General features: G+C 47.0%; 1 non-coding gene across 1 annotated transcript; it reads left to right on the plus strand.

Annotated features, from left to right (window-relative positions):
* The first annotated feature begins 18,185 nt into the window (after nt 1-18,185).
* Nucleotides 18,186-18,257, plus strand: Trnad-guc (transfer RNA aspartic acid (anticodon GUC)). The gene has a single exon. It is a non-coding gene; the product is annotated as a tRNA-Asp (tRNA).
* The last annotated feature ends 6,656 nt before the right edge of the window (nt 18,258-24,913 follow it).

Genomic DNA, 24,913 nt, shown 5'->3' on the forward strand with positions numbered 1-24,913 from the left:
CATAATTTTCCCATAGAACTGTAGTGTAATTACATCAATCATGGAGGGGAATCATCGCTGCGTAAGAGATTTATTGCTTATTAACAGTTCCAAATTTAGCTAATGTGTACAAATATACCAAAATGTTTAGCAGCTGATCTCCTTAAGAATGATGAGAATAGAAACAAAGGGTATTTTATTCACCCTTTACACGCCAGTCTCGAAGTGTACTAGTCAACACTGGACCATTAATTCTGTATCAGCTACGAACAAGACTAAATCGTAAAACGCTGTCCTCGTTATAAGCGACGCTCACCTTTTATTTACATGCTTCTTGCCCTGAGTCACCAAGATCAGTGTCCCTTTGTAGCACCACGAGGCTGCAGTGTTGTGTGTTTTGTGTGATGCTTTTCATTCCTTCACCACCACGCCACGCCCTGACGTCATCAACCTTGCTTCCTCCCCCCACTTCTCTTCCGCCTTTTCCTGTTCTTCGTCTTGTCCTTGCTTCACTTCCATCTATTACTGCTGCTATTACTATTACTATTACTACCATTACTACTACTACTACTACTACTACTACTACTACTACTACTACTACTACTACTACTATTCTTACTACTTAAAAGAATACTAAAAAGAATCTCGTTTCGCCCAGTCTAACGCCTGAATTCCTCTACGATGACAGGCTGAGCGAAGTATGTGGCCTGAGTATTCTACTTGTACGTGACCACGCAATCTCAAACCATTTACTTGATCACGTATTCAATTACCGACGATAGTGACTGTTTATAATATTCGCTTACTCCATCTATTTCCTGTAAGAGTGCTTTGTTTATAAAGTTAACTTACTTCATCTATTTCCTGCAAGACTGTTTATTTTTCACTCATTTGTTTACTTTTCCTGCGGGGGCGGTGAAGAGGAGGGGCGTGAGGGGCCAAGGCAGGGCGGAGGTGAGCCGTCCATCTTGAGGGAGGGCGTGTTGTCGACCTGGGCTGTGTTGGGTTGTGTCTCGGGGCTCAAAGCAACACCTCTGTCTCTCCCTGGCTATGCGTCGACGCGTCACCCTCATGTTTCCACTATGTAAACTTGAGTACGTTTTACGAATGCTCCGCAGGTTACGATGATAAAAATAAATGAATAAATAAAGCTACATCTCAAAAAAAAAAAAAAAGGGCTGAACATACATACTACAGCGTATGAAAATTACATTGCGAAAAAAAAAAAAGTGAGTAGAAATATACATACATATATCATTTGAGTAAAAGGAAGGGAAGGAACTGAAAAGAAATCTGTAGGTGCAATCAGAGGTAACGAGCGGGTGGTGGCGCCATCTGCAGCCAGATCACACGACGCATCTTAATCGGAACTGCATCTTTAGATTCTATTAAACAATTCGATTTATCGGCGAGGTAATATCCAGGTACGAGGGAAGGTGGCGCGCCCCAAGCACTCATCCCGGACCACAAGGGCGTCCAGCGCGGGGAGGAAGCACCATCCTGCACCTTCTTTCCGAGCCCTGCCTATCGTCGCCGCAGCACCGAACAGGGCAATGCGTAAAGATGACCGAATATGAGACTATAATCGAGGATCATTCTCGCTGCCAAGAGCACACCAGGCGGAGCAGAACCCGCCACTTAGCTGCGCCGGGCTGGAATTAAGGGGCGGAGCGGGGCGGCCAAGGGGTGATCAGGGAAGGCCGCACCCACCACGCCGTAAACCTGCTGCAGGCCGCCCAAAGACTGCCTCCACGTCCACCGCCCACGCATCGCCGCCTCGTCCTCCGTCACTCTCTTCTCCATTTTATCTGCCTTCTCCTCTTCGTCTCACGTCGTAAACTTCCTCCCACGCCTCCACGTTGTCCCTTTGTGCTCTTTGTCCTCTATAAGTTCGTTCTTTTTTACCTTTTTTTTCTTTTTTCTTTTTTTTTTCTGCATACCTCTAATGTCATCAAAATTTTCCTTGTTATTTTCCTCTCCACGACCTTGATAAAAAAAAAAATCATCAGGTTAGATCCTTAACTGATTTCGCTCAGGAGTTTAGATCAATTTGTGATGGACGGAAATCGCACATTTTCGCCTAACCTTTTTACCTTATTCCTTGCGCTGCATTGATTTGTATAAATATCGCATTCACCATCATCCTCACACTCTTCCCATGACGCACAGCCTTCACCTTGCACCCTCACCCTGCACCCTGACCAAGAACAACCTCCACCCTCAGCGTCCACCCTCATCATGACCTCAACATCTTCACCCTTTAGCCCTCCGCCTCCCAACGTGACCCTCCTGCACCCTGAGACGTCCTCCAGGAACAGAAACTCATAACTTCCCGGAGAAACTTGTGAGAGAACATTCGTGTGGCATCCAACAGGCGTCTCCACCCTAAGTGAAACCACCTCTTCTCTCCTGTACCCTTTCCAAACCCCAGACTCTCCTATCGTCACTCCCAGTCTCCTCCTCCCAGGTTAAGAGGCGCAAGATACTGTTATAACACCATTTGCAAGGCGTCCTATATTTCATCGTTAAGGTAATGCACTCAGGAACACTGCTGGTGGAGGCGAAAGTCCATTAGCAGGAAGAAAGGTAAGACAGCGCCTGCGGGGTGTGCAGTGTCTGGTCTGAATGTAGCGGTACGTGGCTGTTTAATCAAGAATGTGAAGACGTAATTGGGTGGTGCTTAGTGTGATATGTGAATGGCTCTCTTTTTCCCTCGCCTGACCGTGGGAGTGTGTGGAGGAGCAGCAGTGCCGTGGTTGTGAGGTAATTTTTAGTAATCGTATTTACAAAACACTAAGTACTTATTTTCAGTTTGGCTGACATTAATTCACTTCTGCCTTAAACAGGATAAAGGTGTATGAAATTTTACACATTTCCGCGAGATAAATCAGTCAAAGAGATGAGCTAATATGATTTACCTATAGCATAAATCTCTACTGGACTTCTAATGAACTTCCATAGCATCATCTATCGCCCTAACGTGGTGCCCTTCCCCTCCATATTGCTATCTGAGGTTCTTATTGTGCGGCACCCCTGCTCCACCCAGGCAGCACGACCAGGAGGAGTAAAAAGTTCGGCTCCTCGATGATGATGTAACGCCGCGCGAGCCCAGGTGTTCTAGAGGTGGTGAACTTGCCGCTTCCTCCCCGCGAATCAGTGTCAGGCCGAACCCCAATAAATAGCGGCCTTTTTTTTACTCCCAATGAATAAAAATACTCGAGTATGCAAATGCACAACCTCCAGTCCCTTGGTACATCCCGCGTGCTTGGCTGAGGCTGAGGAGTTGTGGCATAAATCTGGCGTCTGTACCGGCCGACGTCAATTTTATGCAGGAGATAGTCGGTATTATGGAGACGCTGGGAAAGGACGGTATGCGCACACACACACACACACACACACACACACACACACACACACACACACACACACACACACCAGACATCGAACCCAAAGCAGCTCTTGGTGATCTCAGCGTACGAATAACCTGCTGCGTAACCTTCAGCTAATCTCCCGCCGCAGCGCACCACGGAGAGACCCAAACAGTAACTGAGCCTTGATTGAGTTGCTCTGCTCGGCTCGGCGGTGGCGATGCTTGGGGGTGGATTAAAAGCCGAAGAGCCGAAGAGCGTTCGAGATGTGGCGGCGAGTACGAGGACGACAGCTGCGCGACGCTCCTCACCTTCCCCTTGATACCAGCGAGTCCCCAGCCGAGTGGCCGCAAGTAAACAACACCTGAGATACCTGTGAAGTGATGGCTTGTTAATTAGCGCACCGCCTGCACACACTCCTCACCTGGACGCCCCGCCTCCCCCGCCGTGAGCCCTCGTACTCTAATTAATGTGTTGCCAGAGCATCCGCGGGTGAACGCTGATACGTCAAGCAGGTAAAGCGGGAATGTAAATTGTGCAGCTCTTATCCTTCCCTCGAGGAGCGTGAAATGCTATGGGTGAGTAGAGTGAATACACCCTCAGACCAGCAACGCCCATTACTTACTCGCTCAAAGACCCTCCTCGTTTTTACTGAAGAGCGTACAAGTTTATGGCGTCAATTAGTTAAACTGTGAAGCATGTTTTATGACGCTGGGGAAGAAAAGCCTCCGTGAAGAAATGAATGTGCCAAGAGAGATGTCAAGGCAAAGTAATTTACAATGGAGTAAGTGAGAGAGTGTCCCCCGCTGGCCGCCTTGAGAATGAGAGCCACGCGAGGGTTCCGACCAGATAAGAACATCAAGGAGACGAATAAAGGTCGAGGAGTGAGGCTGAGAAGGAGGCCGACTGAAGGAATGAGGGGCAGGGGGCGTAACTGGATCAACCAAGGGGCGGAGGTCTGGCTGAGGGAGGGTGAGAGAGGACAGGGTGAGGGCGCGGCGGCCACCCACACTCACCAAGAGGGGGATGGACTCTCCCTGATGGATGCTGATAAGTCTGACCTCTGCCCTGCTGTGCTAAATGACCTCTCCTCTCCCCACGCATGGGCGCCGCCTCCCCCTGGCTAGTTCTTCGAAAAAAACAGCAACATTCCATCAATTAAGTAACTTTTAGCAATTAAACTCAAATAAAAAAAAAGCATTTGAAATACCCAAAATTCAAGGTTAGTTCATCGCTACAGTACAGAAATACATAAGCACTAGCTAGTAATTCTGTATGCAGGGGCCAAATGGAGGCTGCACAAGTAGGGAGGAAGTGAACCAGTCTCTCCTGGCGGGTGTGTCCTCCCCAAGAAGCCGCCGCGGATCGCCAGGTTTGGAGTCAGCCTGTTACAGCAATTCTGGTTTCCGGCCATAAAATGCAGTGCTATACTAGTCTTGGTTCATGTAGGCAGTTCACAGTAGGCAGGGTGAGGGAGGCGAGGAGGCGAGGGAGGTGCGGGAGATGAGGGAAATAAAGGAAGCGAGGGAAGCGAGAGAGGTGCAGGGAGGCGAGGGAAGTAAAGGAAGCGAGAAAAATAAAGGTGAGGGAGGCGAAGTGGGCAAGTCCGACAGCTGGTTAATCTTTCATCACCTGAATATGTGACGCAATATTCTATTATTATATATCATGTTGCAGTGTATAATCTATTAAACAACATGTAGCGGTAAGTCTTTATAAAGTCAGAAGGTGTTTCTAATCATATAATGAGAAACACCGTAAGCATTGCGTTGCTGGTCAATCTATTATTCGAAAGTGTTCCGTGGCATCCATATTAATCCATCACCAAGAAGAAGATTAATTGAGTTCTGGCCTCGTTCGGTAGATAGCCATCGAGTCAGAGTGAGCCACGCGAGGGTGACAGCCCCTCACACTCTCCAGTTAGCAGAGTTATCTTCCGCCCAGTGTGACTGTCGGCTGCCTCGGGCCTCATGACACTCGCGATTTGAATGTCAAGCAAACACTGCGCCGCGTTAAGCAGGATGCTGTGACGTCTGCTGCCTTTACTGCTGCATCTGAATCCCTTCGTGCAATAAGATATTCATAATTGTCAGCATATTTTAATGCAATCACAGGTTTCCTCAAGTGTACTGTCCCTGTCCTTTATTTCTCGCGGTTGGATACTCCCCTCGTTGCCCTGCTGGCCTCTGAGGCTCAGACGAGGAAAAATGCTTTCTAACCACGCATATATTTCAAAGCCTCTTTCAATTGTTCATTCTAATCTGAGGCACCATCACGTTCTTTCAACAAAACCTGTTTCCTCCAACCACAAAGTGAGTCAGCACTGTGTTAGTCAGCTGGAATCACCGCCATAATTTTCTCAACTCCAGTCAGACCTATAAAGTTCCAACAAAATCCTTCCTAAGACGCATAATAGAAACCCTTTTAGAATTCTATCCGAGATTCGAACTCAATTCGCGTCGCTTCAAGAGTTTCTCCTGAAGACCTGTTTGTGGGTCGCCTAATAGAGACCTCTAGCACGGCGTCGGCGGCGCTGCAGATGGATCTGAGATGACCCTGAGGCCTCGGCTCCGGCAACAATGTCACACTCAAGTTACGTCCAGAGGACACTCAGTGGCGCCTCTCCACGGTCACGTTTTGGACTTGATGGTTTACGACGGGTGATTACTACTGCTGCTGCCCACACCCGGGCGCCGACAGGCTGGTGGTTCTGCACTGTGGCTCACCTGCGGCTCCTGCTGGAAAGCCTCGAGGACCACAGGTTTATCCACATGCACGCCTGTAAATTTCCCCATCCAGCAAATCACCGCGAGCAGCGAGTGGGTGTCGATGAGCGTATCTCGGGACTGCCATTCTCAAGAGGATGGTGCTTGCGATGCCAGACTTTTAAGAAGCAAGTAGTTTTATTTTTCATCTCTCACAACCATGTTCTTTGATATTTTGTTGATTGTATCTTTTTCCAGTGAGAGAGAAAGCAAGAAATACAAAATAGGGTAGACAAGTGTCTGGCGGCGTGAAACGGGCGAAGGCAGAGGCGAGGTGGTCCAAGAAGTGACTGAGTTGCAGAGTGGCGGGCGCCTCTCAGTGCCGACGGTCCCCGCACCGCATCGGCCGCCGACCCCCCGCCGAGGGAACAAGAGCCTAACGATACCCGCAAATTAGCTCAATTTGATGCCTATTATTCAGACCCGTCCCGACTGACAATGTCAACTCAGAATGGATGAGTTGATAATATCACTGAATATTCTCTGGCGCTCGCAGTGAAGCGGCATTCCTGGTGACGCCACGCCAATCTCACCCTTGGACACTCCGCCCAAAGAATGAAGTAAGGGAGGCGCGCACGGTACTGGGGCCCTTTTTCTCCGCAGCGAGCTGAGGAGTCGTGGCCGTAGTTAAGGTTATAATGTCACTATCGCGTCCAGCCTACGACCGCCGAGATGCCAGCTAATTGATCTGATAATACCATTGTCCGGCTTAGATTTGATGCTTTTTTTATTTCTCAATCAGGCGGAACTCCACGTCGGGGAGTAAGCGCAGCACCGGGCAGAGCAGAGCATCGTCAGACGAAATGTAGTGAAACAGAAACAAAACGACGTGATCCAACACTCGTGCGGGTGTCACTCCACGAGGAAGGTTGGAGGTGAGTCTGGGAGGGACTTAATTATGTGATGAACAATAAAAGCTGGAGTTCAACATTTATTGTAACAGAAGAAATACAATATTGAAGAGACTGAAAGCTGAACACCTTACACACACACACACACACACACACACATATGTACGGGAGGATGTTAAGTCTGGTGTGGCAGAAGGTAGTTTAATATAGGAGATTTTGGGGGATTATGGGAAGGAAGGGATGACCACAACTAGACTGAGCACGCCAACTACCCTCCCGTCCTCTCTCTCTCTCTCTCTCTCTCTCTCTCTCTCTCTCTCTCTCTCATAAAAGGACACAATGAATATTATGTTGTGATGGTTATGTGTTCGTACTGTAGTTGCGGCAGGGAGGTGATGGTGGTGGTGGTGGTGATAGTGGTGGTGGTGGTGGGGAGAAGGAGAGGAAGAGAGAGAGAGCGAGAGAGGGAGACAAATATGGCAGAGCGAGAGAGAAGAGGAACAGCGACAAAGAAAAAAAAAGTACAAATGATTACCTTAGCAAACACATAATATTAAATCCTCTCCGAAAAAAAAAAAAGACTAACCAAGACCCAACTTTTTAAACCCCGGAATAAGGATTGGAACACGTGTTAATTCCCCTCAGTGGTGTTGGATCCCGCACATTCTCGCCTCTGACGGTGATAACTTAGCGGTAAATACGACACTGACTAAGCCTCGGGTAATTAAATGAGGAATATAATTAAGTATCATGAACACTAAATTATCATCCCTCTGACCCCCCCACCCCCCTCCCTCTGGTGTAAGGTCATTGGTATGCAGCGGAGGGCGCGAGGCAGCCACTACCTCGCTGGGGACAACTTGTTACTCTGTGTTCATGTCATATTTTATTTCAGGTGATCATTTACCTTTGCTGTGAGGACTGTTGTGGTTCGCCCTGTGCTTCCCTCACGCGTGCTAAGCTGTCCAGGCGCTTTCTCTCTCTCTCTCTCTCTCTCTCTCTCTCTCTCTCTCTCTCTCTCTCTCTCTCTCTCTCTCTCTCTCTCTCTCTCTCTGAAATTATCTATGATGCTTCGTTCACAATCTTGCCAGTCTTGCTAATTCTCTTCCATTTGCTACATAACTGTCAGCTTCTCCCAATGGATACTGTTACTAAGTTCTAATTATCGCTCCTCCATTAGTATTTTTGCTCCAGGACCTACTTTTTTTCTATTCATTAAACCTTCGCTGTGAGCCTTTACGACCAGAAATACTCCCCCGGCTCTCGGCCTGACAACTGTGACATCCTGCACACAAGTCTATTAGCCGTGCATTGTTATCTCTGCCGCCGCCGCCACTACCACTGCACCGCTGCCACAATTAATGCCGCTGCAGGTCACCCCGACGCTTTACACACCATCACTGTCCTATAAACACGTCCGGCCTGCCCTGAGCCCCGCCCCACCGCTCGCGTGACACCGCCCCTCCTGCTGCTCCTGCCACTCGCCCCCTCACTCCAACACTCACTCGCCACGGACACTTGAAATCCCGCTCTCCCTTTTTATTTCCCTTATCGCTTCAATCCCCGCCTCCTTGCTCTTCACCGTGACCTTAACGCCCACACCGCCAGATGTACCGACCATTCCGCTGCTCTTACTCCAGTCCTCCCTCACCTCAGCCTCCGGTACCTCTTGAAACAAACGGCTCTATTCATAAGAAAAATCCCTATCATAACGATATTTCCACTGATTTTGACGGTAATTGCTCAGATACCCAAGCAGCGATTTTCTGCAGGTGCATCAGGGAGCCTCCATTATCGGGGCGTTGGTTGCCAGGTAGGGACCAGTCAGCGGGGCCCCACACCTGCATGGCCGGAACTCAGGCACCTCCACCGCTTCCACCAACCACGGGACACATTTGATTTACACTCGTTTCTTCATGCTTGTTGTTTAAAGCGCGTTTTTGCTCCCACCTGCCATTTTTCTTTCAATATTATAGGGATGTTTGTGGTGAATCATTACTGTGACAGTCTTTTTCTTAAATTACTAAGATTTTAAAGGTCGATTTCTGTTCTGATATGATCGACACTTTTTTTTTATTCATCTTGTAAGACTGTGTAGAGTGCAATGAAAGGCTGAATGACATATTTCTAGATTTATAAGGTGCACACACACACACACACACACACACAATTGCGGCTCCCATCCACAGCCTTCGTCGCCTTCCTCACTGTCACGTCCGCCGCCATTCATTGATATTTGTTACAGTAATAAAATAATTATCAACATTATCGCCATTATCCCGCCTCTTATCTCCATCATTATCACGGGCGAGGCATGACGGGAGACATAAAGACCCGCCTGCCGCCATACCGTCTCCCATTACCATAACCTTCATTACCGCAGCATACGTCACGGGAGGCCCACACCCGCCAATGCTGGACCAACAATACCACTGCCATAGATGCACATATTGAAAAGACTGACTATAATTATGAGGACACGATTGGCTCTCCTGTTTTCCTACCTTGTTTTCCGCCTTCTTTCCCCGCAATCAACTCTATCATATACATGCATGCACATAGAGAAAAAATATATAATAATTAGAGATGGAATGAGGTTTTCTACTCTTTTCTTCATTCTTTACTTTTTTTCCTTGTTTTATTCATTCATTTCTTCCCCTTTTATTCATCTAACAGGATTAGAGAGCACCGCGTCTTTTCTATTTTCTTCCTTCTCTCCCATCCTCCCTCATTCCATTCTTCTTTCTTCCCTTTCTTCCTGCCTTTCTTCCTTCCTCCTTATCTCTCCTCACTCATTCATTCGTCTCTTCTCCCTTCACCAACTAAGACTGAAGACAGCCATATCTCTCCTATACCCTCTTCCTTTTCATCTTACACTCCCCTCTTCCTTCCTTCCTTCCTTCCTTTCTTCCTTTCTTCGTTCACCTCGTACGCCCCCCACCCTCCCTTCACCTGACTCCCCCGCGGTGGCCCGTAACACATCTTCGGACGCAGGTGATACAAAGGTACAATTTAGGAGTGATTTATCAGAGGCATTATGACGGAGGACCATCACGCGTCGCCGTTTATCATTACAAGAGATAACGGGAGGGTCACCTGCGGACTCTCCCTCTCTCTCTCTCTCTCTCTCTCTCTTTCTCCCGTCCCGCCACACCTGTCCTCTCCTGTCCTCCCGCCTCAGCTAAGGTCTTCTCGCCCTCCGCCTAATACACTTCCATTCACTCACTTATCTCTATTGTGTATTTCTCTCTCTCTCTCTCTCTCTCTCTCTCTCTCTCTCTCTCTCTCTCTCTCTGAAAAATCCATGTCCATCTCTTCTTCTTCCTTTTACATCCTTTCTCCTCTTCCCTTACCACCACCATCACCACCACCACCACCATCATCATCATCATCACCACCACCACCACCACCACTATCTCTCTCACCTCCCCTTCACCTGGAAATACAAAGGAAAACTAGACTCAGGTTCCTTTACTGAGCGCGATCCCTTCCTCCACCCACAGATCTACGTGTCTCTTAAACTTCGACACGGCATAAAGACTCCTAATGGAAGGCAGCACGCGAGACACACCGCGATCAAATGAGCCTAATTATACGTCTGTTTGTATGCCTCTTTAACGTGATTATGACACGCTCGTATTCTCACGGGATATAATTTTATTCCGTGTGTGTGTCTGTGTGTGTGTGTGTGTGTGTGTGTGTGTGTGTGTGTGTGTGTGTGTGTGTGTGTGTGTGTGTGTGTGTGTGTCAATATTCATCTGTATGTATGATTGTACTGCCTGTATGTGTGTGTGTGTGTGTGTGTGTATTCCTCGCCAGTACTGCCATTACCAACACGCCATTCCACACACACACACACACACACACACACACACACACACATCCGTACTAGTGTCCTGAACCTCTTGTTAAACTTATAGCTAAGAAAAAAAAGTAATGATAATAAATATATATATATAGAAAATCTGAAGTCATTACACCACCAAACCTTTCCTTTCCCCCTTCCTCTTCCCTTCCTCTCTTCCTCCCCTTCACTCTTCTTCCTCCTCCCTCCCTTAATTCCCTTCCCTACCGCTCTCCCCTTCTCTCACTGCTGCCCTGTCTGTATCATCTCCCTTCCTTTCGTGCGAACAGGCCACAACACATCTATGCATTCAAATCCACGAGGTAGATTAGGACAAAATGAATATGATTAGAGGTGGAATCGTCCTTTCATTGTTATTCATCGGCAGCGGCTGGTAATATGACACCTCGTGGCCGTCCCAGCCCGGCGCACACCCTCACACCTGCCTCTCACCCTTCTCTCCCTCCTCCTCCACTAGCGAGCCAGGGAAGCGAGAGGGATCGATCTGTGCAAGTGGTGAAGCGCCAAACCTCATTTTCTTTGCTGTCAGGGGAGACTAAACACGAGGGACTGAAGGAATCGTGGCATCCAAGGATAAACGTGGAAGCTGTAGGAGGAATGTTTAGAAAGAGGACCAATGTGTCGATTTTCAATGATTTTCCACTGATTCTTGAGCTGGCAATAGACACATAGATAAACAGATAAATAGATAGATAAAAAGAGAGACAGTTTATTGACACACACACACACACACACACACACACACACACACACTCGTTCACGCCGTCCTTCACTGAGTCATCGGAGTAACAAATGAAAAAGTGTTATTTGAACTTCAATTTGTTTTCTCAGATTGACCAGCATCTTTTTAAGGCATTAGAAGAGACGTCGGCACCCTGACTATCGGTAAGCATTTGTTCGTCTCTGGTTCGACGTGCCAGCACTAGCACCACCACCACCACCACCACCACCACCATCACCACCATCACCACCATCACACCATCACCACTTATACCTTCGCGCGCCATCGACCATGAAATTAAACTGCCTGGATTCCCTCTCCCCCTGAACACTTCCCCCTCTACTTTTTCCGAGTATAATTTCTTCAAACAAATAGGTGTCAGTAACTCGGGTTCATCTGGACGAGAGTAGAAGGGAGGAAGCAACTAGCCAACCAGCTGCGGGGAGAAAGTGAGGGTTGTGATTGGAAGAGGAGAAGGAAGGCCAAAACAGGAATACAAAGGAAGACCAAGCAGCAACAGAGCCTGAGGTCCTTAACAGACCCTGAGGTCCTTAAAGGAGGAGGAGGAAGAGGAAGAGGAGGAGACTATTGAAGACCAGGATTCCAAGTTCCTGTTCCAATGATGATAATGAGAAGGAGTAAGAGGACGGGAGAGGGAAGGAGGAGAAAAAGGAGGAAAAGAAGAAGGAGGAATAGGTGGACCAGAAAGACAAGGGCAGGGAAATGAAGGCCGCAAGAACGATGACCACGAGGAAAAACACAACGGAAGAAGCAGCAGCAGACTTGTTGGCCCATACGACTCTACACTGACTAATCTAAAACAAGAAACGCAAGACAACAGGAGCAAAAAAAAGGAGAAAAAAAAAAGTAGTGACGACGAATAGAGAGAAGAACAAGAACAAGGAGAGGAAAGAGAGGGAGAAGGACAAGGAGAGGAAAGAGAGGGAGAAGGACAAGGAGAGGAAAGAGAGGGAGAAGGACAAGGAGAGGGGGAAGGGGTAGAAGAAGGAGTAGGAGTAGAAGGGTAACCTATTTCAATTAATGCATTCCTGTGAGATAAGGCGAGAGTCGTGGGTCCCGGGAGGCTGTGGGCGTGATGAATGGTGACTCAACCGCGTGATACCCCGCACTGCCTGGTCACTCACCCGTGAGAGCGATGCGAGACGAGACCAGGGAGACGAGACGAGGAGAAAGGGAGGACAGGAGGCGAAGGAAAGAGAGGGGAGGAAGACATGAGAGGGAGGAAAGGAGTAGAGGGGAAGAAGAGAAGAGAGGGAGGCCAGAAGCAGAGGAGAGGAAGACAAGAGAGAGAGGTCAGAAGTAGAGGGGAGGAAGAAAGTTGAGGGAGGACAGGAGAGGGAAGGAGGAAAATAAGAGAGAAAACGAGAGAGCAGTAAGACAAAAGAAGACAAAAGGGGGGGAAGAAAATGCAAGACGAGATGGAAAAAAAGAGGAGACGAGAGGGAAAAAAAGACAAGAGGAGAGGGAGAATGGGAAAAAAAAGTAATGAGAGGAGAGGAGAGAAAGAAAATACAGAAAAGAGGGAAAGGAGGAAAGGGAAAAGGAGAAGACGAGAGGAGAGAAGAGAAACAGAACACAGGAGGAAAGGAGAAATGAGGAAAGAGGAAAGGATGGAAAAAAAAGAACGGAAAGAAAAAGGGAAGAGGAGAGAGGGAGAAGTGAGAAGAGGAAAAGTGAAATGAGATATGATTAGAGAGAAAGAATAGAGGGGAAGAAAAAGAGGTAAGGAGCAAGGGAAAGACTCAGAAGACAGGAGGAAATCAGAATGGAGGAAAGAGAGTACCGAGAGGGAGGAAAGGAGAGGAGGGAGGAGAGAGGAAATGAGAAGAAAGAGCTGGAAAGGAGAGGAGGATGAAGAAGGGGGAAGTGGAAAGCAAAGAGGATATGAGAGGGGGAGGGAGAAAAAATAAGGAAAGAAGTGAGGGGAAGGAGAAGAAAAGAGAAGAGGAGTTCGTAGGGAAGGAGAAAAAAAAAGAGAAAAAAAACTGAGAAGGGGGAAGCGAAGGATGAAGGGGGAAGGAGGAGGAGGAGGAGGATCAAGAGAAGGAGGAGGAGTTATATGAAGAGAGTGGATAGGAGTGAGGTCAGTGTTTGATTAGGTGAACGGTAAAAGTAACGAGTACAGATAGGAAGGTGCTTTAGTGAGTGAGTGAGTGAGTGAGTGAATGGAAGAATGAACATGTGCAACGATTTAAACTCCAATTTGAGGGCGTGAATAGTTACCGACTAGAGTGTTACAAGATCTGCATTCCTAAGTTAAAGAGTTGCATCTATTTTTTTGCAAGATTAGTATTTAAAAAATGGGTTTTTCGGGGAGATATTTCTATTGGTGCATTAAGTGTTATAGAGAGACTGGAGTGAGGCACAGGAATGGAGAAGAAGAAGAGGAGGAATACTAAAGTGTACATAGGAGTAATCAAACAATAATAACGATAAATAACAATGAGTAGGAAATGCGAATTGCAAAGAATAAACTACACTTAAAAAACAAGAAACTAAATAATCATGAAAAAAAATAAATAAACAAAGTAAAATAAACATGCAATAATTACACGCTCTGAAACACTACATCCATTACTGAACCAGAATAATGACAAAATGAGAAAATTATTATATTGCTGAAATATAACGAAAAAAAAAAAAAAAAACTCACAAATTGCGATGAAAAATGTTATTTTGCAGCGAGTAGGAGTAAGAGAGTAAGTGATTTGTCCTTTCATCAACGTACTACCAAGTGCATTTGTCAATCGTTCACTAATTCCTCTTTAATCAGTTGACGAGAGAGTGACGGACGGGATGCAGAGCAGTAAAGAGGAGAGACCCACACCAGGGGGAAGGAAACGTCCAGGATGTTAGTACGTATGAAGTTACCGAAGTACCTTTGCACTTAACTTTCGTTCCTTTGCCCTCAGTAGTCGACGGTGTTTTTAAGGAGTAGACGATATTGAACGGACAAGTTATAAAATGTCAAAAGTGGAAGATGGGAGAGGAGTAGAGGAAGATACTGTGATTATATGGCACATAACTTTCGTCTGTTTCCCCTCAGTAGTCTGTGAAGGTTATCGGAGTTGACAGTATCGGACGGACAAGTTATAATACATCAAAAGTGGAAGATAAGAACGGAGCAGAGCAAGTTACCGTGATATATGAACGATCAGTACTGAAAAAAAAAAAAATCTAATAGCAAGTATAAGTAAATATTACGGCATTAAGAGACGCTAGGATAGTAACTCATAAACGAAACTGGTGTAACAAGCTGACAAAAGGAGTAAACAATACCAGCCATAGAAACCCAAAACCAACAAAGAGAAGTGTAAGGAGGGAGGGAATGAAGCAGGAGCGAATAGGGAAGGAATGAAGGGTGATCGCCGCCTGTGAAGCGCCGCACGCCGGGTGAACGAGAGCTTGTAAGAGAACAAACATAGGGTCGATATTTATGATGGCGTGTCGGGATAACATAGTGGCGTGCGCTGAACGGCCGAGTCGGAGGCGGTCGGGCCAGGGTATATGAGAGACGGTCTGTCGGTCTGTAAACAACACTGCCATCTCGGTGCTCTCTTTCTCCTCCCTCGGTGAGTTACGACCCAGCCCTGTTAACGCCGACAGGTTAGAGGGTGTTACTCACGCGCCTCACGACCACCACCGCCTCGCCTCACCTCTCCTCGTTACCTCTGAGTCCCGCCCAATCCCCAAACTGATTGGCGGTTTTCTCGTCCAACACGTGATTGGCAATTCACTGAGAACACGCTCCAGAATAAGAGATTCACTTTTAGCTCACGAAAACTACTTGTGATTGGAGATTTAGGGCGCGATTCGTTGTTAGGTATTCTCGCTCGTGTCAGTATGCAAACAACGCGCCACAAGTCACAGATGCGGCCGCGTTAATGGCTGTATTTACATATGACACGGATATATGCCTGGGTTATGCTAATGGTATGACTCCATCTTGTCCTGGCGAAAGTGGATTCGGACTCGGCCGCTGCTTCCTGCACGATAAGGCTTACATTCCCGCTACAGGCACCGCTGCTGCTCTTATTGTTCTTCATAGTTAAAGGGTAAGTTCTGTGTGATATTCATGAGGAATTGCAGTAGTTGTTCCGGCACCCAGAGAAAGGAACGTAGCAAATCACACTTTTCACATGGCAAAATCACTCTTTTGAAGCCGAAATCAACGTAGTAAAAATTTTAATATAATGGATAATACGAGGAACAAACGTGCGCTATCCATCCACATCAAAACTTCCAAGATTAGCCACAAAAGCGACAGAATAGAAGTAAAATTATATATTCAGAAAGCGGGTGAAAGAGTTCGAGGGTTTGGAGAAGAGCAAGAGACGGACTGGAAGTGGCAATTAGTGCAGTGAACAGCGTCAAAGCCATGGAGAGAGGAGTGGAGAGCAAAAACAAATTCAGATCTCCACGCTTGGCTTGCTGAGAACCACTTGCACAGGCACCCTCTCTCTCTCTCTCTCTCTCTCTCTCTCTCTCTCTCTCTCTCTCTCTCTCTCTCTCTCTCTCTCTCTTTGCTTGCGCTATTGGCCTTCACGCCTGCATTTCGTTCCTGCACAGAGCAAAGGTTCGGGGATAATGAGGAGGCCAGAGGAGCCTGGTCTTGGGTCTCGGGTCAGGCTGCTCATGCGAGTCTTGGTTTGGGATTCGTGCCTCTCCGCCATAAAGCTTCCCTGGGAACGCAAACCCATCCCCTGACAGCATCTGTTTACCTGCCCGCGCACCGTCCACCTTGGTTACCGTCTCTATCCATCTCATCTCTCTTCCATTTCTTGTTTTTTTTTTTTTCCTTCTTTTCCTCCTCTCCCTCCTCCTTCTCTTCCTCACTTGCAGTACCTCCATCCATCTTTCTCCCGTGCATCCATACCCCTCAGCAAGGTCAAAACTGCCTCGTACGTTACATCATCTCCTCTCCTTGATCATCTCTCCTCATATTCACCTACAGCCACATCGGATAATTCAAATCGTTGTGCTGCACACGTTCTCTCTCTCTCTCTCTCTCTCTCTCTCTTTCTCTCTCTCTCTCTCTCCACACACACACACACACACACACACACACACACACACACACACACACAGTACATACACATCATAACACGTGTGTAAGTGGTCTCATTAGCCTTTGGTGATTAACAACGGGCGAGTCGTGAGTGGCTGCAGACTAAAGAATGGTCAGAGTGACTCGCGTGATATACTATGATAACAAAGCTTTAAGTGGCCCTACAGTCGACCTTGGGCGCTCCACTCCGTCAACACCACCACCACCAACACCACCATCTCCTCCTCCTAGCGCCTCGCACTTCCCACTCGTCGTCTCCATCTTCATCATTCACCTACCAACACTCACTCTGCCTTTCCCCATTCCCTCCATCACTCCAATCCCCTTTCCATAATCCCTCAATCACTCCTCCGTCCCCCCGCACCCTTCACCCCCCCGCGGGACGTGATGCGCGCATGCCACCTCTCGAGACGTCTTCATCAAGGGAGAGATGGGCCGCACCGAACAATTAATCTTGGCTGATTGGGAAACACGAAGATTACCTCTCAGCGGCGGCGGCAACCAGGCACGAGGCGCAGCGCTCACATGGTCGACCCACGCATTGCTCGCAACAGGAACACCGGCAAGTAACACCCACGCCGCTTGCCACGCTGTGCTCGCGTTTCCTGGGATAAGCAGTGGGCGATGGAAGCCTGGCCGGCGTGCAAGGCGTGCAATAAGGCTCATATTACACGTGCCCCAGTTTAGCTTTCCGACTGTAGAGTGGCACAAGACGGGGCTCTACCTCACTCGGCGCCGATCATCTCCATGTCTGCACCACTACGCCGCTACAAGGGCCACGCGAGCACTCCTACCTACACCAGACACAGTACCAGAGACCCGCTGCCCCTGCCTCCTCCCGCCCGCGGCCCGTGCATCCAACACCCGACCTGCTGCTCTTCCCTCACGGAGCTTCGTAAAATTAATATCCGATTCGTGATGAGAATATTAGAACGTTTCCTATTTGGAGGGATGACGGGGAGACACGGAGAGAGCAGGAGAGGGATGAGGAGGAAGAGAGGGCTGGAGAGAGGTGAGGAATGAGGAGGGAGGTGATGGATGGCGGTAACAGGCTGCGGCGGCGCGGGGGAGGGCGCCATCGCTCAAAGGAAGGATCAAACTTATATTAAAACATATCTATTTAAGGGAGATTTTTATGGGTTGGTGGTGAAAGGCGTAACGAGGGTGTGATGAATAGATAATGTGTGTGTGTGTGTGTGTGTGTGTGTGTGTGTGTGTGTGTGTTAAATTTTCTAGTATAGTTTTTGCCCTATCCACATTCCCTTAAAAAAAAAAAAAAAGATAGACCTTTTCAGTACTCTAGACAATTTCAAGTTTCATGAAATTGCTTCTTATTGACCAGAACAGACTTAATAGGAATCACAAGAAATACAATCTTGACCGTAAAGGAATCTTATAATGGCAACCTGAATCAAAATGAACAGCACCGTGGTACTAAAAGGGTTAAGGACGTGATGATGCGCGTGATCAAACGTATCGTCTTTTCCAAACATTGCACATGAATATTTTGCTCCAGACTTTTCCCATATGAGCTTCTCTTTACTCAGTCCTCGGTAGTATAGTGGTTAGTATCCCCGCCTGTCACGCGGGAGACCGGGGTTCGATTCCCCGCCGGGGAGATCACTTACCATTTGTTCTTTTTTTCTAGTTTTCTAATTCAGTATCCGCACAACAATTACGACTTTGAAGATGATAAATTTATAGTTACCAAAGTCTACGTATAATAAATTGCAGCTAAAAACTGAAATAACCAGTAAATCATATATGATAAATAAGACACAACAATGGAGGGAGTGGAGGAGGAGAAGGGGGATGGAGAAGAGAAGCTGGGAGGACCACAGGAGAAGGCGGAGAGGAGGAGAAAGAAGAGAGGGCAGCTAACAGTATAAGGTGGAGGGACAGTCCTGGAGAGAGAGAGAGAGAGAGAGAAGGTGGTATGGGGGTGCTGGTACGATTCCTAAACAATTACCTGTCATTAGAACACCTGCTCGCTGGCCTGGCCCTCCCCCTCGGCCGCGGCGGGGGACCATTAGTGTCGCGGCGACGAGATATAGTCCTTGTTACAGAGCGCGGCGGACACACACACACACACACACACACATACAGCCTCCCCGGGACTGCCTCTTCCCTCCTCTCTCTCTCGTTATTTCTCGGCAGCAGCACGTTACCTCCCTCATTAGGTGCACGGGCGTGGTGAGCCGCTGAATACCGATGAGTAAGTGCGAGGTAGAGGCAGCTGGTCCCTCTCAACACTTACTGCCTGCCTCTACCCCTGCATCGCCCGCCCTCTTCCCCCTCTGTCTCCCTCTTCCTCTCTCTCTCTCTCTCTGTCTTTTTACTCTACTAATCTAACATTATTCCTTCTCTTCCTCGTGTTTTACTGTTCCCTTTACTCTCTCACTTATCTACTTTATTCGTGTTTCTTTTTGTATCTTCCTCAGCAATAGTTGAGATGAAAGGAAGCATGAAAGAAACACGTGGATTAAGCAAAGAACAAGAAACTACAAAGGAATATAAAAGTAAAAGAATATTGTTTATAATATTCAACGCCTTGTCTTCTAGTTAACAGGAAGTGGGTTAAGCATATGCTTGAAAATAATAAGAAATGATAAAATATTGAGCGGGATGCATAAGTCAAGTGTTCACAGAGAAGGAAGAAGGACGAGCAAAAATATAGAGTTTGGGTTCTCGTGCAGTGAACAGTATTGCAAAACACGTCTGGTAATTTATTCTTCATTACAATATTTACTTGTTCCGTTTTTTTTTTTTTTTCTATAATATATATTTTCCTCTCTTCCTCAAACGCGGCTTTCCTGCCAATTTTCAGCGTGAGAAGTTGGAGGGAGGGAGAGAGGGAGAGAGGGAGGGTAATGACAGTGCTGTCCTGCCATGGCCTATTGCAGATTTATAAGACAATTAATCACCAAAGATTGCCTCGTTATTATGGCAATAAATAACCGCCTGTATTTTTATGACTTTTTCAAAAATATTCCTCACTGCGTACTTACTTGGGAGGGTGATTTTTTTTTTATTTTTTTTTATTTTTTTTATTTTGTACGTAATGATGTTAGGTATTGCCTTGGCTAGTTCCTTGCTCGTGGATGCAGCGTTTCCTCTTCCTCCTCCTCTCCTCTCTTTACGTCTTATATCTTCATACTTTATCTGAACGTCTTTCAACTTTTTCCTGCCTTCCTTTCTCCTCGTTCTTGTCCTTCATACTATTTTTCCTCCTCTTCAGTCTCCTCCTGTCTACTCGTTCTTCATACTAGTATTTATCCTCCTTTTCTACCGCCTCCTATCTACTCTTTTCATACTATTTCTCCTCTTTTCCTACCTCCTATTTCTTCTCTTCTATCACTTTCTATCTACTTTTCATTATCCTTCTCATTCACTCCCTTTCCTCTCCCTTCTCTTTCCCCTTTCCTCCTTTTTTTCATCTCCCTCTTTATATAGTTAAGCACAAAAACAACTAGTTATCTCTCCCTTCAATGGTCGCTGTTCTCCTCTCTCTTCCCCTTTACAAGACTGTTTGATGGAAGAGAGGAAGGCTTCCCTCTTTCCTTCCCTCCCTCTTTTCCTTTCCGATACAGGGTGTACGGGGTGCGGGAGGGAACATCGTTACATCTCTCTCTCTCTCTCTCTCTCTCTCTCTCTCTCTCTCTCTCTCTCTCTCTCTCTCTGAACATTATCATCCCCTCTATTTTCCCCTTTCCGCTCCCCATTTCCTATTCATGACGTACACAACACAATAACACCGCTTTCATATCTCCATTGGACATTACATATATTTACAAGGCCTCGCTTATTACTTTCGTTTGCTTTCAGCCTACACTTTGTTATCAGGTCCCGCCGCTTTGCTGGGCGCTGATTACTAAGAGGACATGCAGTGGATGTTTGTTTCCTCTCAGCGTGACGCTTGAATACAAGCCAATATCCTCCTAGGAGAGAAATACAGTGTAACGAAAAAAAAAAAAAAAAGAGAGAGAGAAAAAACTGTGAGCTATAATCATAAAAGACGTGACTGGGAAGAGGTATAATCCGTATCGTAAAAAAGTATAATCAAACATACAGTCATAAAATGTGAAGACAAAAAGCGCAACACACGGAGGGTGTAATCGAGATCGCGGGTGAGCGAGAGCACGCCCCCGGCCAGCACTCCTGCAGATCCTCCCTCAGGCTGCCGCTGCTGCTGTGAGAACAAGTGCAGGGGCAATTATGTGGCCGGATGAGCTTACACTATAAGGAACCCAGACAACGGAGGGCCCACAACGCACAGGGGCCAGGGGCTCCTTGCACGGCTGGGGGCCCTCACCTTGTCAGCTGCCAGGGGCACCTGGGCGGCGTCGCGAGGCGATGCATGGCCTCTTTAAACAAAAACATTAGCATAAAGCGACCCGAGGCTGCATGGGCGATGGCGCGCTCATGTTGTTGGTGAGTTTTGTTAAATAAATGGTATTGAAATATTTACACCTAACGGGACGCAGTGTACATTAATCGATCAACACGCGATCACGGTATCTGTATTTGTATTAGCTGCATTAGTTAACGCATATTCCACATGCAGGAAAATGCGATCAAGCAATCAAGCGTTGTTGACTTAACGTACTGCGTCGGGTTTGTCTATTGCATCATCAGGAGGATCACGGCCGCCCAAAAAGCGCGGGGCGGCACACAGCCCATGACGCCCGTGGCTCTCACCTCTCGGGCACCGCTGCATAAAACGACTAAAAACAAAACATTCCCGCATCTCAAAAATGGCGCATTTATCGAAACAGGAAAAAATAACGCATTTATTGATAGAAAAAAAACAAAAAAAACATCAGCAGCATCCAGGCGCGGGGAGGATTTCAACAGCAAGGGATATAATATAAACAGTTATAAATGTAATATGCATTAAACGTATAATCCGCGCCCCTCGCTGCTGCAGGCCGGGCTGGAGCTGCCGGCGTCCTAATAGGGAGTGTGAGCGTGTTCCCGAAAAGGTATGACCCTCATTATACCGAGACACGTGTTCTTGTAATCTAGATTCCCAGAACAGCGCCGCCAGCTTGTTGTACTGAGGGAAAACAAGCGTTGCCTCCAAACTATCAACCGGCCATTAGGGAGAATAAGCAAACTTACGGAGGCGACAACACAACACAACACAGTGGCGGGACGCTAGAGCAGGAGGAGGAGGAGGAGGAGGAGGAGAGACGGGTAAGCAGATTAACCGTTTTTCTCTCTCTTGCTTTAATTGACTGTATGCAACATTTGATATTTTTCCCCAACACTGCATGGAAAACTTAATGACATTAGAAGAACGGGATGAAAGGGATAACATACAGCACCAGGGGCCAAAGGGCGTGTATGAATTAATTAAACTTGACTGAACCCCTGCACTCAGCTACCCGGCCCGCCCTCCCAGCGCGGGGTGACGCGTGTGTCCAACAAGGGGCCCTAGCACAGCGGAGGCCTAGCGAACACCGACCCTGCGCCCTCTGGTGACACCCGCTGCTGCTGTAAAGTGACGGAGGGAGGGAATAAAAAGGTAGGGAATAAAGGGTGGATGACAACGACGACGATAAAGATGACAATGACCACAAGGATGAGGACATGGACGTGGACAAGAAAAAAGGAAAGGAAAAATATTAGAAAAGAAACCTAATATTGCATGAAAAAAAAGTACGGAGAAAAAAATAATTATGAAGCAAAGTGACACACCGCAGACAGGAACATGTGAAACATATTCCAGTAATGACTGGAAACATGAAAGGGGTTAGAAAAAGGAAATTATTGATTAAAGAAACTGTAGCAGAGCATATGGAAGAGCAACGAAAAGGACAACAAAAACAGTATGATTATTAAAACAGTATAATATAAGACATTACCAAATTCAAAACATATCGTGTGGAAAACAAGAAAACGCAGTTATTTTTCCAGAGTTAATAAAAAAATCAGTACTCAACCATTTGACAATAAAGAAAAAAGAAAAAATATTATTGGCCTTCATATTAAGAAACCAACCTGACTCTACAGTATATCAAAATAACACACATACCAGAGCAACACCCAATATTCCTCCCTCTCCCTCTCCCTCTCCCCTCAAGTCAACATTATCCGCGAGGAAGAGCGAAAGGAATCGACGTGTGTTCGCGGCTCGCCATAAACTCGTCTGGAAGAGTAATATCTTTCCGGATATTACCCGCCGGCCGTGGCCAGGATGTAAATAGGCAAATTCTCAGCCGGTGATCCGTCCACAATAATAAAAAAGCAAATAAAAGCTGCCAAAAAGTTATTGATCACGGTATACATTCCCTCGCCCGCACCCTTCATTTGTTATGTTGACAATCGATCCCTCGTGCTACTCGTGGCCAATCAGCGACGAGGAGCTCAGCTGAGTGTTATGATTCGCCCCCTTCCCCGCTGATGATTGGTCAGTCGCCGGCCTGACAAGGTTGCCACCCAATTTCCTGACCAAATAATTCAGCAGCGTTCATGGGAGGGTCTGAATACCTCTTGTAATTGGATAATTGTATCGAAAACTGTTGACACAGCCGGTTGGATAGGGTGGGAGAAGAGAAAAGGGGTTAGTCGTGTTGTGATAGCGCGGAACGAGCGATCCTCGGTAAAATAATGCTCAGGGGAGGGGACTTCCGCCCTTACGTATCCCACACGCAGAGGCCTTGGCCGGGCCTGAACGCGGCGATCATTTGTGACTGCTATTGATCAGTAAAAGTAAATGAGTGGTCTCATCTCAATAATTACAGTCTATTGGGGAGCGATGAGAGTCACGTCCCCAAAAAGGGCTTAATTTCTGGCTGGCGTCGCTCCCTGCCGGAGATTTTCGACCGTGGCGCGGCGGCCCGAGGGGCGGCGGCAGGCCCGAGGCGGCGGCACTAATCCCGAGAGCGTGATCACCAGATGAGTCCCCGGCGGGCCATTATCATAATGTGAATGATACACATCCCGGGGAACTTAACTCGTTAGATACATAATGACATAATGAGAAGTGGAGGCGTAGTGTTGGTGAATATGAGCACGATGCCAGCTGAGATGTCCCCTTCCTCCTCATACTCCTCCTCCTCCTCTTCCTCCTCTAATCCCTTCTATTCCCTGTCCTCTCCTTTATTCTTCTCCCCTTTTGCCCACTGTGCTCCATCTGTCATACCGTAAAGTTCCAAGCCACAATGACACCACAGATAATGGAAAGTTTCCAATCCATGCTTTCTCACAGTGATCATTGGGAAGTGTAAGCCAACAGTCTCTCCTACAACTTACCAAAAGAACTTGACAATTACAGTAAAATACCGAGTTCTGAAATGTTTTAGTTCAAGTGTTCAACTCTGCGCAAGTGTCTCAAACACGAGTCGAGGTGTCAGTTCAGAGATGGCGCTTCAGTCGCTGGTTTTTCCGGGCGGTTCGATGCAGCTTCACTCAAAGGGCCGGGGAGGGAGGCGCGGCATGAAATTTTCCTCTAACTCATACACAGTTTCCTAAAGCAGTTTCCTTTCCATCTGCACTTAATGTTGTCTCTTGGCATTAGTACGTATATCATCCCTCATTTCCTTGCTGTTTATTCTTTCTCATATATATTTTGCGTCATCTGCCGTTGTGTGTTTTGTGTGTGTGTGTTTTTTTTTTTTTTTTTAATTCAAGTATGTCTCTTTCAAGCAACTTCCAGAACGTTTTGATTCTTTCAGATCCCATAATGCCATTTTTTTTTTCTTTACTTCTGGCTCGTCCAACCCTCTTGAGCTTCCAAACTTCCTGTCAGCAGTCCACGTAATTTCTCTTCCATCCTTCTAATGTCTGAGCAGTCCTTTCAACTCCTTTCCACATCCTCATCCCAGTTCACTTTCATCCATTACGCGTACCTTCCCTCTACTATCTGTCCCTTCATCTTCCATTTGGGTGACAAGAGAATGGCAAGGAAAGCGTATGTACATGAGAGGGTTATTCCTTTGTTACTCAGCGAAAAAAAAAAAAAATACGAATGAAAAAAAGTGACGGTCCTCCCTTATGGTCCTGCTTTTTCATCTCTTACGCGGTTGACAGAAGAGTGACAAAAAGAAGGTACATTTTTATGCCTTCCTTTGTTACTCAGCGGGAGATAAGAGAGAAAAACACATGAAAAAAAGATGTTAAGATGCTGAGGTGCTCCTTCCTCGTGCTGCAATCTGACCTTGAGTGAACATGTCGACAGTTTACGTGTTACGCTTCATGGAGGCTAACTGAAGGTCGCCCATTGATCGTCATGCAATAAGCAGCAGTCACTCCCATCACTACCTGCGAACAC

Source organism: Scylla paramamosain, chromosome 4, assembly GCF_035594125.1.
Source record: "Scylla paramamosain isolate STU-SP2022 chromosome 4, ASM3559412v1, whole genome shotgun sequence".
Lineage (NCBI taxonomy): Eukaryota > Metazoa > Arthropoda > Malacostraca > Decapoda > Portunidae > Scylla > Scylla paramamosain.